The sequence below is a fragment of the Hyaena hyaena genome, unplaced genomic scaffold (assembly GCF_003009895.1).
Source record: "Hyaena hyaena isolate Hyena2069 unplaced genomic scaffold, ASM300989v1 scaffold_958, whole genome shotgun sequence".
Taxonomy (NCBI): domain Eukaryota; kingdom Metazoa; phylum Chordata; class Mammalia; order Carnivora; family Hyaenidae; genus Hyaena; species Hyaena hyaena.
The window spans coordinates 604040-625055 of NW_024081594.1; the positions used below are offsets into that span (position 1 = coordinate 604040).

The 21016-nt window shown below is 34.6% G+C and overlaps 1 pseudogene; it reads right to left on the bottom strand.

Annotated features, from left to right (window-relative positions):
- LOC120223161 overlaps window positions 1–18990 on the bottom strand; it is a 108850-nt pseudogene extending 89860 nt beyond the window's left edge.
- Between the last annotated feature and the right edge of the window lie 2026 nt (window positions 18991–21016).

Consider the following 21016-nt stretch of genomic DNA (forward strand, 5'->3'; position numbering starts at 1 on the left):
AATATATAAAAAGAGGTCAGAATAGGTATCAGTAAGGAGATGATCTCTTCATGAAAGAGTTAACCAAGTGGACATCAAGGAGAAGAATGTTCTAGACCAAATAACAGCTACAGTAAATGTCTTCCAAATGAGACTGTATCTGGTGTGTTTGCGAGACAGCAAGAGAGCCCATATGACTATAAAAGTATGTGAGGAGGAGTGTGGGAAGAGATCATAGGAAACACGACAGAGATGGTAGAGCTACATGATACTGTCCTACAAAGAGGACACCGTAAGAACTTTGACTTTTACTCTCCTTGTAAAGATGAGTCCTTGGATAACTTTGAGTAAAGAAATAGTATATAATATGACTTACATTTTAAAAGGATCACTTTGGCTGCTGTTTAATAAATACTAGAGTTAAGAGTATAAAGCAGAGACAATTAGGAGGCTATTGCAGTAATCTAGGTGAGAGATGATGGATATTTAGGCCAGGATGGTAATGGGAGAGGTGGCACAAATGAGTTAGATTTTGGATATATTTTGCAGATATAGCCAACAAGATTTATTGATGAATTTGATGTGGGATATGAGAAAGAGGTGTTAGGGATGCAAGTTTTTAGGACTGAGCAACTGGAAAAAATGGGGTTGGCATTAAATGAGATGGAAACAATTGAGGAGGGATAGGTTTTAATGAGATCAGGAGTTTTAGGCTTGGTCATGATAAGTCTAATATATTTATTAAATATTAGAGTGGATGTTGAATAGACAATGGGATACACAAGTCTGAAGTTCTGGGAGAACACTGAACTGGATGTTGTCAGTATATAGATGACTTTTAAAGCCCAGGGTCTGGATGAGATCATCAAGGGAGGGTTAGATGTATTCCAACATTAAGAGAACAGAGAGAAGAGAATTCATAAAAAGAGACTAAGAAGAAGGGATCAGTGAAGCTGGAGTACAAACAAAAGATGTAGAGCTTTAAAAACCAAGGGATAACTGATGAATGGATAAAGAAGATGTGCTGTATATATACAATGGAATATTACTCAGCAATCAACATGAATGAAATCTTGCCATTTGCAACAACGTGGATGGAACTAGAGTGTATTATGCTTAGCGAAATAAGTCATAGAAAGACAAATATCATAGGATTTCATTCATAAGTGGAATTTAAGAAACAAAACAGATGAACATAGGAAAAGGGATGCAAAAATAAGATAAAATAGAGAGGGAGGCAAACCATGAGAGACTCTTAAGTACAGAGAACAAACTGAGGGTTGCTGGAGGATTATTGGGTGGGGGGATATCATCATATATTTTGATTTCCTTTTTAGTCTGTTAATATGGTAAATTACATTGATTTTTGTATGTTAAACCAACTTTGTATTATTCAGTCAAGTACAAATTGTCAAATGATATATTTTCTCTTTTTATAAATTTTATATGTTGGGTTTGCTTGTTGCAGTTTTATTAAGAATGTTTGCACCTATATTTTTGGGGAAAATTTAATTGATCCATAGTTTTGTTTTCTTGCAATGTTCTTAGGTTGTGGTATCATGGTAGTACTGACCCTATAAAATGAGTTGGGAAGTATTAACTGGTCTTCAAATTCTGGAAGACTTTGTGTAGAATTCATCTATTTCTTCTTTTAAATATTTGGTAGAATTTAATAGCGAAGTCATCTAGGCATGGAAAGTTTCTGAGAAGATTTTAGCTACAAATCCAAAATATTTAATAGATATTAGGCTATTCAGATTATCTATTTCTTCTTGCATGAGCTTTGATAGTTTGTGTCTTTAAAAGAATTTGTCCATCTCACTTGTCAAATTTATTGGAATAAAGTTGTTGAAAGTATTGACCTTTCCATTTTTAATATCTGTAGAATTGCTTTCTCCTTCCTGATAGATAGTTGTCTCCATACATTCTTTCTTGGTCAATTTGACTAGAGGTTTATCAATTTTATTGATCTTCTCAAATCAGCTTTTGTTTTCATTCTTTTTTGCATCACCTTCCTGATTTTCTTTCACTGATTTCTCCTCTGATATTTAGTATTTCTTTTTCTGCTTCCTTTGCATTTAGATTTCTCTTTTTTGTGAGATTTGTAATGTGAAAGATGAGATCATTAATTTGAGACTTTTCTTCTTTCCCCATGTACGAATTTAGTGTTCTAAATTTTTCTTTAGTAACTCTGTTAGCTGTATTCTATAATTTCGGTATATTTTAATTTTCATTCAGTGAGAACTATTTTATAATTTCTCTTTTGCTTACTTTTTTAGTCCATGGGTGATTTAGAAATGTAGTATTTTATTTCTAAATATTAGATAATTTTCTAGAGAGTTTTCTGCTATTGGTTTCTAATTTAATTTCATTGTGGCCCGAGAGCAAACTTTGTGTATCTTGAATCCTTTTAATTTCATTGAGGCTAAGTTTATGACTTCACATGTGGTCTATCTTGTTAAATGTTTAGGTATACTTGAAAAAAATTTGTATTATACTGTTATTGAGTGGTATGCTATATAAATGTTAGGTCAAGTTGATTGGTAGCTTTATTCAAATCTTAAATATCGTTATTGATGTTCTGATCACTTGTTCTATCCATCAAGTTGAATTTCTTAGTGTAATTGTGAATTTTCTATTTCTTTTTGCAGTGCTATTAGATTTTGGTAAATGTGTTTTTTTGGGGGGGTACATAAATGTCTTCTTTTTTTAAAGCTTTTTAAAATGTTTTATTATTTTTGAGACAGAGAGAGAGACACAGACAGAGCACAAGTGGGAGAGGGGCAGAGAGAGAGGGAGACACAGAATCTGAAGCAGGCTCCAAGCTCTGAGCTGTCAGCCAGAGCCCCATGTGGGGCTCGAATTCACAAGCTGCGAGATCATGACCTGAGCCAAAGTCGGATGCTTAACTGACTGAGCCACCCAGGTGCCCCATAAATGATTTCTTCTTGATTAATACCCCTTTATCATTTTGTTGTGTTTATTATTATGTGAAGAATCATATTTTTAAAATCATTATTGCTGGTAAAATTATACATATATATAATATAAATATAAACATAAACATAAATAATATAAAGATATATATACAAGTATGTATCATATATATGTGTATACATACAAATATATTTATAGAGAGCCTTATTCATAGCCACTTTTCATAACTTATTAATTCTAAGTTTTTTTATGATTTTCTGGAATTTCTGGATATGTAATCATATTTTCTGAAACTATACTTTTAGTGCTTTTCTTTCAGTTTCTTAATGTGCTTTTCAGAACTTTCAGAGCACTTTTGTTTGTTTGGGACTTTAATAAGACTGACTCAATAAGTGTGATTTTGGCTGCTGAGTGGAAATATGAAATCTTTACAATATTAGAAAAGTATACTTCTAGTGCTAATTTTTATGTATAGATTTTGTTTTTTTAATTCTTTGTCAGCATGCCATCACCTGACTACAGAAGACTTTTTTTCTATAGGTCTCAAGCTTTAATCTAGTTTCTCCCCCAAGTCTCTCCTGAGTCTCCAAGTTGCTTTTAAAGTCCTTGAGCTCAAGGTATATATCTCCAAACTGGCCAAGAAATCATTGAAAAACAAGTGTTAGTTATGCTATATATTCACTTAGAGGGACCTCATGATTTCAAGGCAATTTAGGATCATAGGTGGAAGCTGCTTTTATCACCAACTGAGATCCTTCCAGTTGAAACCTGTATTTTACCCTAGTCAGAAATATACATTTTGTCGTGCTTTGTTCACTAAAAGAAAATCTCACTGACAGAGCTAAATACTGTTGTATCTGAATAAGTAACTACTTTTAAACCATGTTTGCACTGGAGAAGTTTAGTCTTACTGGAATTTCATGGATCAGAATATACAAGGAGGGGGAGCTTTTAGTAAAGGATAAATAAAAGTACAAGTCATAAACATAGGTTTTTACTGAGTATATCCACATGACGGATTTTGAGCAACCTGTACTTTCCTTTTTATTTTAATCAATTCATTTTCATGTTTTCTTCTCTGGAGATGTTTTTCTTGTCTAAGTCACAGTGCTTATTATATTAATTATTTCAAGGGGATTTCAAAGCAGACACTTTCTACCGTATCTGAAAAAATGCCAGAACATTCCTACATTCATTAGAGGAAACAATTTTTCAACTTTATCACTTAAATTGCAAAAGTTGTACCAATACTGGATCTACTTTTATTTATTTCTTATTTTTATTTTTTAAATTGACAATTGAAATTTAATCAAAATTAAAACATTGCTGTTCAAGAGACAGTTAAGAAAGTGAAAACTCAGTTTACAGCCTGAGGAAAATATTTGTAAGATATATATCGGATACATGACTATCATTCTAAATATATAAATAGTTTTTATAGCAATAGTAAGAAAAATAACAATTCAAAATACTGGCATGGATCTACTAAAAATATTTTTTAATGCTTATTTATTTTTGAGAGAAAGAGAGAGAGACAGTATGAATGGGGAAGGGATAGACAGAGATGGAGACAGAGAAATCGAAGCGGATTCCAGGCTCTGCACTGTCAGCACAGAGCCCAGTGCAACTTGGATCCACAGACTGGGAGATCATGACCTAAGCCAAAATTGGACGCTCAACTGACTGAGCCACCGAGGTGCCCTAGATCTACTTTTAAGGTTGTCTCATTCATTCATCAAATATTATTGCTTTACTTAGCATTTATTAATATCAGGTATTATGTTTGAAAGTAGGAATATGAAGATGAATAAGTCATAATCCATGTCTTCAAGGTGCTAATAATCTCAAAAGGGTAACATTTAAGCAAAATAATTCAGGTTAATATGGTAAATGCTATGACAAGATACTCTGAGAGTATCGAAAATGGTTATCTAAAGAGACTGAGCTTCAGGGACATTCACTGACAGTGGTAGTGAATATTTGTCCTCCTCTTCTTGTATTATAATAGAATTTTAGTTATGTACATGTGTACTCAGCTATAGACTATATTTTAGCTATTTGACTAAGTTGTAGCTAAAAGAATGTGAAGGGAAGTGATTTGTGCTACTTCTGGTTCATAGTCTTTTTCCTTCTCTCTCTCCATATGACATCCTAAAATGTGAGATTGTGAGGAGTCATCAGAAACAAGAAAAGAGAGCAACATCCTAGAAATAATGGAGCAATAAAAAGATTGGATTTCTGACAACCTTATAAATTATACAGGAGGATCACCCTCATCCAGACTATTAATATAATAGAGAAATAAATGTTTACTTTGTTTAAACCACCTGTTGATATGGGCCTGTACTATCATAGCCTTATCTAGATCCAAACTAATATGGTGAGCTTTCCCCAGGCTTCACTCTCTTAGACCTTTCAGTATACTTTGATTGTATCCTTATGTTTAAAAGCTTCTTTGTTGATGTCTTTGTTCTGATTGTCTTAATGCCTCTCAAATGTTTCATCAGTCTCCTGTAAGACTCTTTTTCCTGTTTCTCCTGTGAATGTGGAGTTTTCCCAAGGTTTTTTTTTTCTTCACCCTCTTCTAGCATTACTGGTCCCCCCACTGCCAACCCTATAATTCTGTAACTTTAAATATTCCCCCTTTAAACTGATTTCTAGAACTCTATTGCTCTCCTAAAGTCCTGGCTTGTCCTACAGGCTTCAGATATAGGTTTCCCGTAGATAGCAATAAACTTCCACCTGATATCTTGCTGCCATTTATATTCAGTAGGTTGAAATTTAAACTCATGTTCTTCTCTAACCAAACTTCCTTCTGGAGTTTGCTATGTATGTTAAAGACGTCATTTTCTTCCTAGTCATTTATGTTTAAACCTTAGGATTGTCTATAGTTTCTTCACTCTTACCTGTCAACTGAAATTTAAAATGGTAGACTGCCAGAATCACTACCTTTTATAGTCCTGGCTCCCACAGTTCTCTCCATAAAGATGGAGATGGTAATTTCAGTATCCAGAATACTTTTAATTCCCCCTTGCCAAAGCCTGATTAAAGTAGCTGGTTTCAGGCCCCTGTGGGAAACCCCAGTCTAAGTAACTCAGGAAGAATTCTCCTGACAACTCAATTAAGCTTCTCCATGCAATTTATGAGCCCATGGCTCTGACTCCTCTTCTTCCATATTATTGCTAATTCCTTGTTCTTGCATCTTCTTTTTACGTAATTCTTGGCTGTCTAACTTTCATGTGCACATACTCCCTTAAGTATTTGCCCATTCTTTATTTGGAGATTATCATTTACCCTCTTTTATTTGTCTGTAAACATATTGCCACTTTTTATACCAGTTACTGCCTTTCTCTAAGGTTTTTATTATTTTATTATCAAATGGTTGAATATTACTATTCTCAAAAATTCAAGGGATTGGTATTGGGTGGTGGTGTTAGTTTACTGCCTTAGAGCTTTTGAGCCTCCTTATCTCGTGTACAAATTTGAGTTCAATTTTTGAGTCAGAACTTGTAGCCCAACTACATGTTAGGTTTTCAATTTCCTCCTCAATTCCTAACACTGGTGTCTTCTCTGTATTCCCATTTTACATTCTAAGGCCCAACAAATCTTGTATTAAAATGATTTCCACCTATACCTCTTAAAATACTCTCGTTGTCACCATCTTGGTTTAGCCTTTCATTACTCATGCCTTAACTCTTTGTATTGTCCTTTGGGCCTCATGTTTCCACTTATATGAGTCCATCCAACAGCTTACTCTTGCCAACTGCTGCCTTCCTGTCACTTCCTGTTCATAAACCTCAAATTGTTTTTATTTTCTTACATTAATGTGCAACCAAGACTTTTGTTTCTTTTTTAGCTTTTGTTCATACCCTCTCATCTGACATATCATCCATCATCTCTAAGATCACTTCTTCCTCCCAAAGACTTAGAGATGCCTATGTCCATTTCATTCTAATCAAAGCCTATTTTTGAGACTGAAACACACCCATTAAGCTTTTTCAGACCATCATGACTCATAGTGGTTATCCCCTGAGTGAGATTTTATGGTTATATAAGTTATTCTGTAGGTAAGAAAATCTCGGTTTGCTTGTTGATTTACTTACTTACCTATTTACTTATTTAATTAATTAATTAATTTATATTTGACTATAGCTGACATCAGTGTTACATTGGTTTCAGGTGTAAAACAGTGATTCAACAAGTTTATACATTATGCTATGCTCACTACAAGTGAGCTATTGTCATCATACAGTTATTACAATATCATTGACTATCTTCCCTATGTTGTGCCTTTTATTCCTATGACTTATTCATTCAATGATTAGAAAAAGATAAGGGGTCTTTATATCCCACTTCCCTCAGTTACCAGGTGTAGGCTACCCTGGAAAATGTGGCCTCAAACAAGGAGGGCTCTTTGCAGCTGAGGTGGACCCTAAAGAGGCTGGCAGCTAGAGGCTGCCTGCTGACCATATTTCCTATATGTCCCTGAGTAGAAAGTCTCTCCTTGAAGGGGGATCTGGTGATGAATCTGAGTGTTTAATATTTGGTTTTCTTTGTTTTTTTCATGTTTATTAAATCAAAGCTTATGTCATTTATTTTCAGTTGTGTAATAATAAATATGTTTTACCTTGTAAATAGCCCTCTGAGTATTACTTTGGCAGCATCCCACAGGTTTCAATATATAATGATATAATTTTTTTCTATATAGTTCATAATTTTCATTTATGTTTCCTCTGTAACCAAATAATTATTTAGTATTATGTGTTAAAATTCTTAGTGATGGATATAAAAAATTCATTATTGTGGAAAAATATCCAATTTTGGCCTGTTAATGTATTATGTTTGTAATATAATCTCGGTACTAATGGATGCATATTGCTTCTTATTGTATATATTTTTATATACAGTACATATTCTCTTTTATTAAACTACTTTTATTAATAAATATATTTTAACTTAAGTACTTGAGAAGTTATAATAATTAAAAGTAGTTTTCCATTGTGCATGTTTAGTGGTGATGTGATCAATCAGGCTGAAAATGAACAAGTAATGATGTCATAGTGGCCACATCCACTTGTTTGTACGGTGCAATGTGGATAACTACATAAAATTTTTCATGCAATTTTCCTCAAATAATGATTCATAAAGTGTAATTTTGTATTGCCATTGTTGTCTTTTTTTTTTTTTTGTCCTTTTAAGTCTTTGGTTTTATAACTCCTTTCAACCTTGAATATCAATCTAATTGAGAGGGATAGAAATGAATACATAAGTGGATAGAAAGATCATGACTTTTTTTTTAAATTCAGATATCTAAACTTCAGAATATTATTAGCACAGAACAGTTTTCCTCCTACTTACCTCTCCTTTGCTAGACACTTACCAAGCAGTATAGCTATGTGAAACTCTAGAAAGTAAAGAGGTTATGTGAGACTGGCTCCATATTTTTTGAGATTGTTTAATCATTTTTTTCTGTCTTATATTATATTTCATATAATACAGTTCCAATTATGTGTCTCCCTCCCTTCATTATGGCATCAGAATTGTCTACATGTACCTAAAAGAATGATTACTTTTTCTTTTTTTTTTTCCTGAGAAATATCGTTATATTTTGAGGATAAGCCATTATCATGACCATTCATAGTCCATGTGAAAGTAGTAAAATTCTATCAAATGTCAGTACACAATTTAGAGTAATGTTTCAACAAACTCTATTTGCATCCACATTCTACTTTATATATAGGCCTAAAATTATGATTCATTTCTTAACACCACATCTACAATGGAAAACAGTAAATGTCAAGGATAGGAGGCAAAAATGATCATTTTGAATGTAAAAATAAGTATTTTTACCTATAGGAAACCATCTTATTTCTTGCTCCAGGGAATTGAATACATCGTAACATAGTGTAATCTTTAAAAGCATAATGGGACGGGGACAACTGTGAATAAGATGCACAAAGTTTGACATCGACAAATTGTCGAAGAATCTATGGGACTGACAAACGTTCCAATTCCATTAACATTTAGGTACTTTAAAAATCAAACTGCTCAAATAATTTTAATGCTAATACTTATGCAAGACTTTAAAGCCTGTTTAAGAAAAAGAAGTCTGAAACACAATAGTGCATTGTGTCATTATATACTTACCAAAATAGAGCCTAGTATAAATCCAACCTTATGCATAGCACTATTCTAAGAGAGAACAGAAATGTTAATTTAGTAAGGAAAATAACAGCCCTTGCACTAAGAAAAAAAGCAGCATTTAGTAAAAAAAACTTCCTGAAATTTCTGCACTAACATCCACAGATTCATCTGCAAACATTACTATTTTTTTAATTTTTAAAATTTTTAGGTATAGTTGACATAAAATATTATATTAGTTTTAAGTATACAACATAGTGAATCGACAAATACATTACAAAATACTTAACATGATAAGTGTTGTTACTGTTACCATACAAAGTTATTAAAATATTGACTTTATTCTCTATGCTGTATTTTTCATCCCTATGACATTTATTTAAAACTTTTTTCCCTGATGACCCTGGCTAAGGATTATCAATTTTGTTTATCGTTTCAAAGAACCATCTCTTGGTTTAACTGATATCCCCTATTGTTTTTTAGTCTCTGTTTCATGTATTTATGCTCTGATCTTTATTATTTCCTTTCTTCTAACTTCGGGCTTTGTTTGCTATTCTTTTCTAGGTCTTTAATGTATAAGGTTAGATTATTTGAAATTTGTCTTTTTTCTTGAGGTAGGCCTGAATTGAGATAAATATCCTTTTTAGAATTGTTTTTGCTGCATCCCAAAGATTTTGAATTTTTGTGTTTTCATTTTCATCTGTCACAAGGTATTTTTAAATTTCATTTGGCTTCTTTGTTGACTCATTGGTTGTATGTATGTATGTAGACTGATATAGATGTGTGTATATGTATGTATTATCTGTTCGACCTCATCAGCCTACAAATATGTGTACATATATATGATACATATTTGTGTATATATGTGTATGTATATGTGTGTATGTATATATGTGTGTATGTATATGTGTGTGTGTATCAGAGTTGATGGAATCCTCTGTTTCAGAAAGACGGATTGCACTCAGCAGCTTTCATGTTTCTGTTGATCCTCAAACATTAACCATTTCAGCAATTCTCCATTCAAATGAGAAACGTTTCGACTGCATTAACCCTAATCTCTTTACTTATAGTAGTGATGTTTCTATAAAGTTGTCACAAACACTGAACTGGTGAATGCTGAACTATTGCTCCTATGATAAATACAGAGTTAAGTTTCTATGAGCCTTTGGTTACAGCATTTTTGTCAGCTGAAACACCATTTGCTTCATATAGGTTCTTTTGCCAAAGTCCTTGTAAAACAAGTCAGTCTCATAGGCATTGACAGCCTGCTCTTCCACATAACTCTGTTTTTGTATAATACCTAGCAGGTGTTTTAAAAGGTTCTTCTACAGCTTTGTGATCTGCATGAATTGCTTTCCTGGAAATTTAACATTTTTCACTCTTTATTGCCTTTTGAAATATGTAAGCAGCCAGTACTAGCTAAGAAGTGTTTAACATTTTCTTGACCTTGGTAACATGACCATAAATTTCTTTGATTTTCAGTCTTACAATGGTATTCTCCACTATTCTTTTTAAATTGGTTTTCATCTGATGAATCCACAAATTTATTCACTTTACAGGTTTTCCATAACTTCATTGCACACTATAGATGTTACTTCAGCATTTCTAGAGTGTCCTCATATACAAATAGCAAATATCCTATTTTTTTCCTAGAAATACCGTTTTGTAGATTTGTTAATGTTTGACTCTTGGCCAACAGAACTGTAACTCACTCCTGAAGGAAGCTAATCTAATACATGTATTTTCTTTGTAAAGCACATCATAGCCTTTTGCACTTAGAAACAGTAGATAGCATTTCAGCTCTATGTTTGGGGGCCATTTTCAACAGCAACATCGCCAAGAGAAAGCACAATAATGTGAAAAAGGTTATCACTAGAGCACAAGAATAAAAGTTTTTTACATTAATAAAGTTGAAATAAGAAGACAGAGGTTTCTTCATTTGACCCCAGGTGGGAATGTGTTGGTGAACTCAAATTATTCTCCATTCTGTGCATGCCCATTAGTGACCATGAGAGAGTTGTGGAGATTGATTTTAAGGTTGCAAATAAATTTCAGTGAGTAGGTGAGTTTACAAATATGGAATCTGAATAATGAGGATCAACTGTAGTTGGGCAGATGATAGCAGGGAAATAATCTCTATTCTTTCCATGACAATGTGGCTATTGAATAGACCCCTTCATCACAGATTGCTATCATTCTTTGTATACAAAGTGTTGTTAGATAAGTAAGGTCAGATTTTCAACATCATTTGGTCTAAGTTAAAGAACAGGATTGATTGGAAAACTTAAGATCTGAGAGCCAGTATGAAGGGGCACACAGACTCACATCCAGGGAGGCAGGCTGGGCCAGGGTCAAGATGTAGGAGGATTACATTCCACAGTAGGACACTTTCTTCTTATAGGAAAGACATGAGAGCAATCTTGTCTTTTGGAAATACGATGGTGGGGGGAACAGTCTATGTGGGTGCCAGACAGTCTGAATTTAGTAGTCAGCTATTTTCAGGAGACTTCTGTGAAATCTAGCTGCTCAGCACCTGGAGAGCATAAAATCCATGGGAAATTTCAGATCTTTTTTTCTTGGGAGAAGAGAGTCATGAGTCTGGGAAGCTGAGTTCAGGTGCAGCCTTTCCATTCTCTCCTCTCACTAAAGGGTCTGGACAATGCAGAGTGAACTTCCACATCACTCTGTATCAAATCTCATAGCACCATGGTGGTAGTTGATTTATTGTTTGTGTTAAACTGATTTCCAGATTGGAAAACATCCAATAATTTTGCTTGAATGTGATTTTCTATTATGTTGCCTTTTTTCTCCCTAGAGAGTAGGATTAATTGATGTCAAGCAACCTGATCAGAGAATGTCACTTTTTATTGAGTACTCTGTATTCAAAACTATTATAGAGTATGTAGCAAATCTAGGCTATGCTATTTAAGGTAGCTATATAAGTTATTTAAGTTATAGAACTTCCTTTAGAAATCAAAGCCCATACAAATGAATCTATTTCCGTCTCCTCTACAAAAAAGGACACTTATCTATTCAACTTGGAAAATCAGCTTAAAAAGTCCCCAAATTAAAATAAAATCTAACATTTAATTTTATTATACCATATTTTTCTACTGCCTTTACATTCTTTAGCTTTAAAGGTTTTTAATTTTTAATAGTTTAAAAATCCCATATTTCTAATTTGTAGTTGTAAATCTCGTTAAAGATCATATTTTACTAGAGATGGTAGGAGGACTGGCCAGTACTCCTTCTCATTTATTTTTTTTAAAGTTTTAATTTAAATTCCAGTTAGTTAACATACAGTGTAGTATTAGTTTCATGTGTACAATATAGTGATTCAACATCTCCATACCTCGCTAGGTCAGGTGCTCATCACAAGTGCTCTCCTTAGTCCCCATTTATTTCACCAGTCCCCCCATTCACCTCCCTACTGATATCCATAAGTTTGTTCTCTGTAGTTAAGGTGTATTTCTTGGTTCGCCTCTCCCCTCTCCCCACTTTGCTCGTTTGTTTTGTTTTTTAAATTCCACATATGAGTGAAATCCTATGGTATTTGTCTTTTTCTGATTGACTTATTTTGCTTATTATTTTACTCTCTAGCTTCATCTATGTGATTACAAATGGCAAGATTTCATTCTTTTTTAATGGCCAAGTAATATTCCCTTGTATGGATATACATAACATTTTCTTTACCCATTCATCAATCGATGGACACTTGGGCTGTTTTCATAGTATTGTAGATAATGTTGCTATAAACTCCAGGGTCCATTATCCCTTAGAATTTTTATGTTTGTATCCTTTGGGTAAATACCCATAGTGCAACTCCTGGATCATAGGGTAATTCTAATTTTAGCTTTTTGATGAACCTCCATACTATTTTCTAGAGTGGCTACACCAGCTTGCATTTTCACCAGTGATGCAGAAGGGTTCCCCTTTCTCCAAATCCTTGCCAGCACCTGTTGTTTCTTGTGTGGTTGATTTTAACCATTTGGACAGGTGTGAGGTGATATCTCATTGTAGTTTTGATTTGCATTTCCCTAATGATAAGTGATGTTGAGCATCTTTTCATGTGTCTGTTGCCCATGTAAATGACTTCTTTGGAAAAATGTCTATTATTGTCTTCTGTCCATTTTTTTTAAAAAAAGTTTTTATTTATTTATTTTGAGAGAGAGAGAGAAAGCATGAGCAGGGCAGGGGGTGGGGGCAGAGAGAGAGGAGAGAGCAAGAATCCCAATTAAGCTTTGCATTGCCAGTGTGGAGCCCAATGGAGGGCTCAAACTCACAAGCTATGAAATCATGACCTGAGCCAAAGTTGGCTACTTAACTGACCGAGCCACCCAGGTGCCCCTATTTTTCTGTATGGTATAAGAAAGTAAGTAGTCCAGTTTCTTTCTTTTGCATGTTGCTGTCCATTTTCCCCAATACCATTTGTTGAAGAGGTTGTCTTTTTCCCATTGGATATTATTTCCTGCTTTGCTAAAGATTAATTGACCATGTAATTATGGTTTCATTTCTAGTTTTTTTATTCTGTTATATTGATCTATATGGCCAATTTTGTGCCAGTGCCATAGTTTTGATTACAGCTTTGTAATATAACTTGGAAGTGTGGAATTGTGATGCCTTCACCTTTGCTTTTCTTTTTCAAGTTTGCTTTGGCTATTCAGCGTGTTTTGTGGTTCCGTACAAAAGTTAGGATTGTTTGTTCTTGTTCTCTGAAAAATCTTGCTGGTATTTTGGTGGGGATTGCATTAAATCTGGAGATTGCTTTGGGTAGTATAGACATTTTAATAATATTTGTTCTTCTGATCCATGAGCATGGACTGTCTTTCCATTTCTTTGTTTCATCTTCAGTTTCTTTCATCAGTCCTTTATGCTTTTCAAAGTACATGTCTTTAAACTCTGCTTAGGTATATTCCTAGGTATCTTATTATTTTTGGTGCAGTTGTAAGTGGGATCGATTCCTTAATTTCTTTTTCTGCTGTTTCATTTTTTGTATAGAAATGCAGCAAGTTTCTGTACATTGATTTGTATCCTGCAATTTTACTAAATTCATTTATCAATTCCTACAGTTTTTTGGTGGAGTCTTTAAGGTTTTGTCTATTTGGTATCATGTCATCTGTGAAAAGTGACAATTTTACTTCTTCATTGACAATTTGGATATTTTTTATTTCTTTTTGTTGTTTGATTGCTGTGGCTAGGACTTCCAGTACTATGTTAAGTAACAGTGGTGAGAGTGGACATCCCTGTCTTGTTCCTGACCATTGAAGAAAAACTCTCAGTCTTTCTTCATTTAGGGTAATAGTTATGGATTTTTCATTTATGGGCTTTATTGTGTTGAGGTATGTTCTCTCAAACCTACTTTGTTGAGGGTTTTTATCCTGGATGGATGTGGTACTTTGTTCATTGCTTTTTCTGCATTTCTTGAAATGATCATATGGTTTTTATCCTTTCTGCTCTTGATGTGATGTATCACATAGAGTAATTTGCAAATATTGAAGCACCCTTCCATACTGGGAATAAATCCCACTTGATCATGGTGAATGGTTTTTAAAAATGCATTGTTAGATTCAGTTTGCTAGTATTTTGTTGAGGATTTTGCATCTATGTTCATCAGAGATGATGTAGTTCTCTTTTTTTATAGTGTCTTTATCAGGTTTTGATATCAGGGTAATGCCTCATAGAATGAAATTGGAAGTTTTCCCTTTCAATTTTTGGAATAGTTTAAGAATAGGTATTAACTCTTCTTTAAGTGTTTGGTAGAATTTGCCATTGAAGCCATCTGGTCCTAGAGTTTTGTTTGTTGGGAGATTTCTGATTCAATTTCCTTGCTGATTATCAGTCTATTCAAGTTTTCTATTTCTTCTTGATTCTGTTTTGGGCGGTTATATTTTTCTAAGAATTTATAATTTCTTCTTTGTCCAATTTGTTGGCATTTAGCTTTTCATATTATTCTGTTATAATTGTTTGTATTTCTGTGGTGTTGGTTGCTATTTCTCCCCTCTCGTTTATGATTATACTTATTTAGGTTCTTTCTCTTTTCTTTTTTGATAAGCCTGGCTAGAGGTTTATCAATTTTATTAATTTTTTCAAAAAAACAACTCCTGATTTCATTGATATGTTCTATTACTTTCTTATTTTCTTTATCATTTATTTCTGCTCTGATCTTTATTATTTCCTTCCTTCTTCTGGCTTTGGGCTTTGTTATTCTTTGTGTACCTCCTTTAGGTATAAGATTAGGTTGTTTATTTGAGATTTTTCTTGCTTCTTGATGTATGCATGTGTTGCTATACACTTCCCTCTTAGAACCACTTTTGCTGCATCCTAAAGGTTTTGAACTGTTGTGTTTTCATTTTCATTTGTTCCCATGTATTTTTGAATTTCTTCTTTAATTTCCTGATTGACCCATTCATTGTTTAGTAGTTTATTATTTAACCTCTGTGTATTTGTGGTCTTTCCTGATATTTTCTTGTGTTTGACTTATAATTTCATAGCATTGTGGTCAGAAAGATGCATGGTTTGACTTTAATATTCTTAATTTGTGAAGGCCCATTTTGTGGCCTAATCTGTGCTCTATTCTGGAGAGTGTTCCATGTGCATTTGGAAAGATTGTATAGTCTGCTGTTTAAGGATGGAATGTTCTTAACATATCTGTTAAGTCCACGTGGTCCAGTGTATCATTCCAAACCATTGTTTCCTTGTTGATTTTCTGTTTAGATGATCTGTCCATGTGTGTGGTATTAAAGTCCCCTACTACTTTTGTATTATTATTGATTAGTTCTTTTGTTTACTAAATAATAAATTGTTTTATATATTTGGAAACATTCGTATTGGGTGCATAAATACTTACAATTATATCTTCTTGTTGATTTGCCCCCTTTATTATTATATAGTGTCTTTTTTTTGTTTCTTGTTACGGTCTTTGCTTTAAAGTCTAGTTTGTCCAATATAAGTATTTCTACTCTGGCTTTCTGTTGACATTATGTACATGACAAATGTTTCTCCATGCACTCATTTTCAATCTGAAGGTGTCTTTAGGTTTAAAATGAGTCTCTCATAGGTAGCATATAGATGGGTATGGTTTTTATTGTCACTCTGACACCCTGTGCCTTTTGATTGGAGTGTTTTGTCTATGTACAGGCAAAGTAATTAATGATAGATATTAATTTTGTTACTTATTTTGTGGTTATTCCTGGAGATTTTCTCTGATCTTTTCTTGCCTTTCTTTCATGTTTTGCTGATTTTCTTTAGTGATATATTTGGGTTTCTTTCTCTGTATTCTTGCATGTTTATTAGTGGTTTTTGATACATAGTTATGATTATTTTTGTATATAACCTCTTCTGCATATAGCAGCCTGTATTAAGTTGATGGTCATTTAAGTTTGAATCATTCTTTTCTCCTGTCCTCCCCACATTTTAGGCATATGTTATTACATTTTATATCATTTTATTTATTTTTTTGTGAGTTCCTTGACTAAATTTTTACAGAAATATTTATTTTCTGCTTTTGTGTTTCATACCTTTATACTCCACTTTTGGTCCCCCTTTGCACTCAAAGTGTACCATTTAATATTTCTTGTGAGGCTCCTTTATTGGTCACAAATTCCTTAAGTTTTTATTTGTCTGGGAAACTTTTTATCTCTCCTATTCTGAAAGATAACTTTGCTGAAGAGAGTATTCTTGGCTGCAGATTTTTCCCATTTAGCACTTGAATATTTCATGCTACTCTCTTCTGACTTGCCAAGTTTCTGTTGAAAAATCTCCTGCTAGCTTTATGGGTTTTTCCTTGTAAGTTAATGACTTATTTTTTCTTGCTACTTTTAAGCATTTTTCTTTATCACTGTATCTTGCAAATTTACTTACAACATGTCTTGATGGGAGTTCTTTGTGCCTCCTGGATCTGGATGTTTATTCTTTTATTTGGGATAAATTCCTCTGTTGTAGCATTTTGTCTAAGTCTCTGACTGCCTTTCTGTGTTAGACAAGCCAGTTATGTCTCCTGCTCCTGAAAGTAATGGCCTTATGAAGAAGAGGTTATGTAGTGCCCAATGCCTGGTGCTTAAGAAGTGTCTCCAGTGTATGATATATGTGCTTTGCATGTGCTCTGTTCTTCAGGCCAGTCATCTGCAGAGGCTTTCCATGCTTGCTGTGGGGCAGTGTTTGGTCTCTGTCCTGAATGTGGTGAGTTTTAACTACTACATTCTGCTCTGTCTGTTTGTGAAATGAAATCTGTCACCACCTCCACTGGAACTGAGGTGTTGCAAAACTCTCTGATCAGAAGACATAGTATGAACTGTGGTTTGTGCTGGTCTTCTGGAGGAAGGGCCAGCCACACAAGGACTGAGGAAGTGTGATTGACAAGGAAGTTCAACCAGAACACAGTGAGGTAGGGCTTAGTGTAAACAAGTTAGCCATTTTCCTTGCTGCATTGCTTCCCACAGGTGGTTCTGTTTATGCTGAGAAGCAGGCAAGATAAATGGCACCGGCCACCTCCTTTGTTCCCTGAGAGATGTCTGTATGAATGCTGCTTCTCAGTGACACACTCAAGAAGAGCAAATAGTCTCCCCACTGTGTGCCCCATGTACTCTTCAGATCACTATTTCCACGCTGTCTGTCATGGGTTGTTTCCCTGCCTTCTACCCAAGAGCAGTGTAGTGCCCTTGGGACTCATCTCAGCCAAGCCTGCTCACCTCTAAAACTCTGTCTAGGCTTTAAGCCCAGCTGGTTGCAAGAACTCACAAAATTCAGTCCCTCTCATTTTCCAAGCCAGTGGCTGTGAGGAAACATTCTCCTTGTCATTCCCTGTGTGCTTCTCTCTGTCTCACCCTTTTCTGTGACCACAGCTCCCTCCCTTCCACAGCAGCCAGGATCCATTTCTTCCCTAAACTATATCTCCATGCTTCTTCCCTTCTTCAGTATGATCACTTCTCTCCCGTTAGTTGTGAAGTTTATTCTGCCAGGCTTCAGGTCAATTTCTGGGGATATTTGGGATGATTTGATAGTTATCTAGTTGTATTTATGGGATGAGGTGAGCCTAGGATTCTCCTACTCCACTGCCATCTTCTGGTCCCAATACCTTCTCACTTAGAAGTTACAAATTCCACAGCCTAAGCCAAGATTGCAAAATAATCATTAAAGAATTTTCTCCCAAAACTTCACTTTGGAGAATAATTCTTGAGTAATCATTGTTAAACATATAATGCCCTGCATTTCTATGTTATAGAAAGATTTTCTACCTTTTGTATTCCTATTTAATTAGGGTCAGCTTTCTAAAAACAAACTTAAGCCAAACACATAAAAAATAGTGATTTAAAGCACAAGTCTGTAAGAAGAAATCAACATACCAGTTGTTTCAAGATCATTTCAGTTCAATATACTTGGGATCATTTTCAAGATCCATTCTGAAAATGAAAAAATACCCTGGTTAAAAAATTCTTGGAGGCATAAACCAAATTCTTATCTTTCTACCTGGTTTGTTTTACAAAGAATCTTCAGAAATACTTTGACTGTAGTTTTACCAATGGAAATGTTATATTTTCATTTCAAAGCAATGAAATTCTGATGATTAATGTGAATGCAATTGGCCCTCTTTTGTACATTCATAGTTTCAAAAGCTAGAATTTGTTATCTGCAAGGAAAAGATTTAAGCCACACACATTAGAAAAAAAAACGCTACTTAGAGTTCAAGGTTTTGAACCATTCCATTTAGAGTTTCAAAACTTTTTACTTTAAAATACTTTGCTTGAAACCAGCCTCTTTTAAGGGTGTTCCTTCTGAGAAGATCAATAAAAATACAGCCTTGTCTCACTCTTACCTCTTAAGACCTTTTGCATTCATCCAGTTTTCTTGTTTTTTACCCTTGTTCTTGCTGACAATTCTCAGAAATTTCTTCTGTGTTCCTATGAAGGTAAGTTTCTTGTCAAAGAGGCATGTCATCTTCTGAAGCAGCTCATCCTCTTTAACTGTCCTGTCATCTTTGATGTCCTTGTTTAGGGCAGTCCAGCGGTCCAGACACAAGGCCTAGATCAGCTGCTGGTGATCCTGATAATCATCTTTGACTTATTATCCTTGGGGTCACAACAGTACCCACGGAGACAACCTTGACATCGAGACAGGGTGATATTTTTCAGTTGTCCATTGGTACTATACTAATATTTATAGCTACTCTCCTTCTTAGGAGCTAGGAGGAGAGGGGGAAAGACCTTTTCTTGTTTTGGCCTTGAAAATCTCTTTGTGACATGGCATGACTGCCAGTTTCCCTGGGTTAGCTGCTACTCTGTCACCTCCAATACCCAAATGGCCTGGACAGTTTGCTGTAATGGGCAAACTCATTGCATCTCTGCAAGCTTTCTTTCTTCTCTCCCTAGCCCTTTTTGATTCACTCTTCATCTTAACCAAAACTTTGTTATTGATCTTCTGGTCCTAGCTGTTGGGCAAGTTTACCCTTTCCTAACTTTACCTTTTCAGAGATGACTCCAGTTCTATTCATTCATGCATCTGTCATCAGATTCTTTCAGGGCCATGAATTTCTATTTGTTTCTGAACTTGTTGCTGTAATAAATCAAATATTTACTGGCTTAAATGTTCCATCCCTTTCTGACACCCCATCAAGGGGATTGGATTAGTCTGGTTCTGCATTTTTTATGCCAAGCACTACTCTAGATTCCTTGCATTTTCCTCAGTGCAGGTCAAGTTAGTTACTGATGTCTCTGCAGAGAACAGCTCACACCTTGCCCATATGCCAATTTATTGATTCCTTGAAAAATCTAAGTAGTGAGCTGACACAACCTTTCCAATCTCCAGCCTAACTTAGGTCATTGGGAAAATGAACTTCCATTACTTCCCAGTTGCAAGGAGGAAAGAAATAGTGGGTGTAAGATGCTTAAGTGAAAATCTAGTTTAAAGTTTTTTCTAGGCAGGATGTTAATAAGTAGAATAGATGAGATATCATGGATTGGAAGAAATATTTGATGTATTATCCACATCAACATATGTACATGGAAAAATAATAATTGTGCACTGTTTCTAGAAAATATCTTAGGTGTGTAGAATGAAATGAGCTCTATTATAATATATGATCGAAAATTCATCTTTCAGGATTTCATTGTTGTTTTTAGCACAAACCCCTTCAAACCACTTTCTAGACCTTTGCCAAAAGATGAAGATATCTATACTATGTGTATCTCCACCTCTGATTATGAATTTATTTTCTTGTGGTTTTCTGCATGGTGTAGATGTCTATTACCAAGAAAATTGCCTGTCACCAATATGACTATTACCAATAATTGCAGCTCCAACTGCTTCATGTGGTCCATTAGTGTTCTTGGGGTACCTTACTTTTCTGGCCATATGTTTGTAAGTAATCTTCAGCTTCTCCCTCTTTTTTATTCTTTACTTTTAATCTATTCTTCCACAAAGTCTTGCTGACCTATATGTGTTCCTCTGAATTCACTTACTTTATACATTCCATTTTTTCAAATTCTGATACCTTCTCCTCCTGCATTGCCATGGATTGTTCCCCCTGTGAATTCTACCTCTGAACACTATTGCCCATTTTACATAAATGATGTGGTGAATGCTTTTGTAGAAGTGTGAGGGAATTACTGTATGGACTCAGAGGAAGGAATTAGTGATTTCACAAGCAAGGAGAGGGTTCCTAAAAGATTTCCTAGGAATACGTTAGGCACAAAATAGGTTAGGAAGGGCATTTTAGGTGATGGAAACAGAGTTAGAATAGCACAATATAGCTGAAGTGCATGTTGGAGGATGGAGGTCAGGGAAGATACTGAAGGGCCTTAAACTCATGCTAAGGACTGAACTTTGTCATAGGAGGTTTGGAAAGCAAGTAACTGGTAAAATATTATATGTATTACAAACATATACTGTTCTTATTCCATAGAGCAGTGAGTATGCTCCCTGCTCCCTGCTCCCTTCCAGGTGTTATAAAAGCACTTTTGGTCTC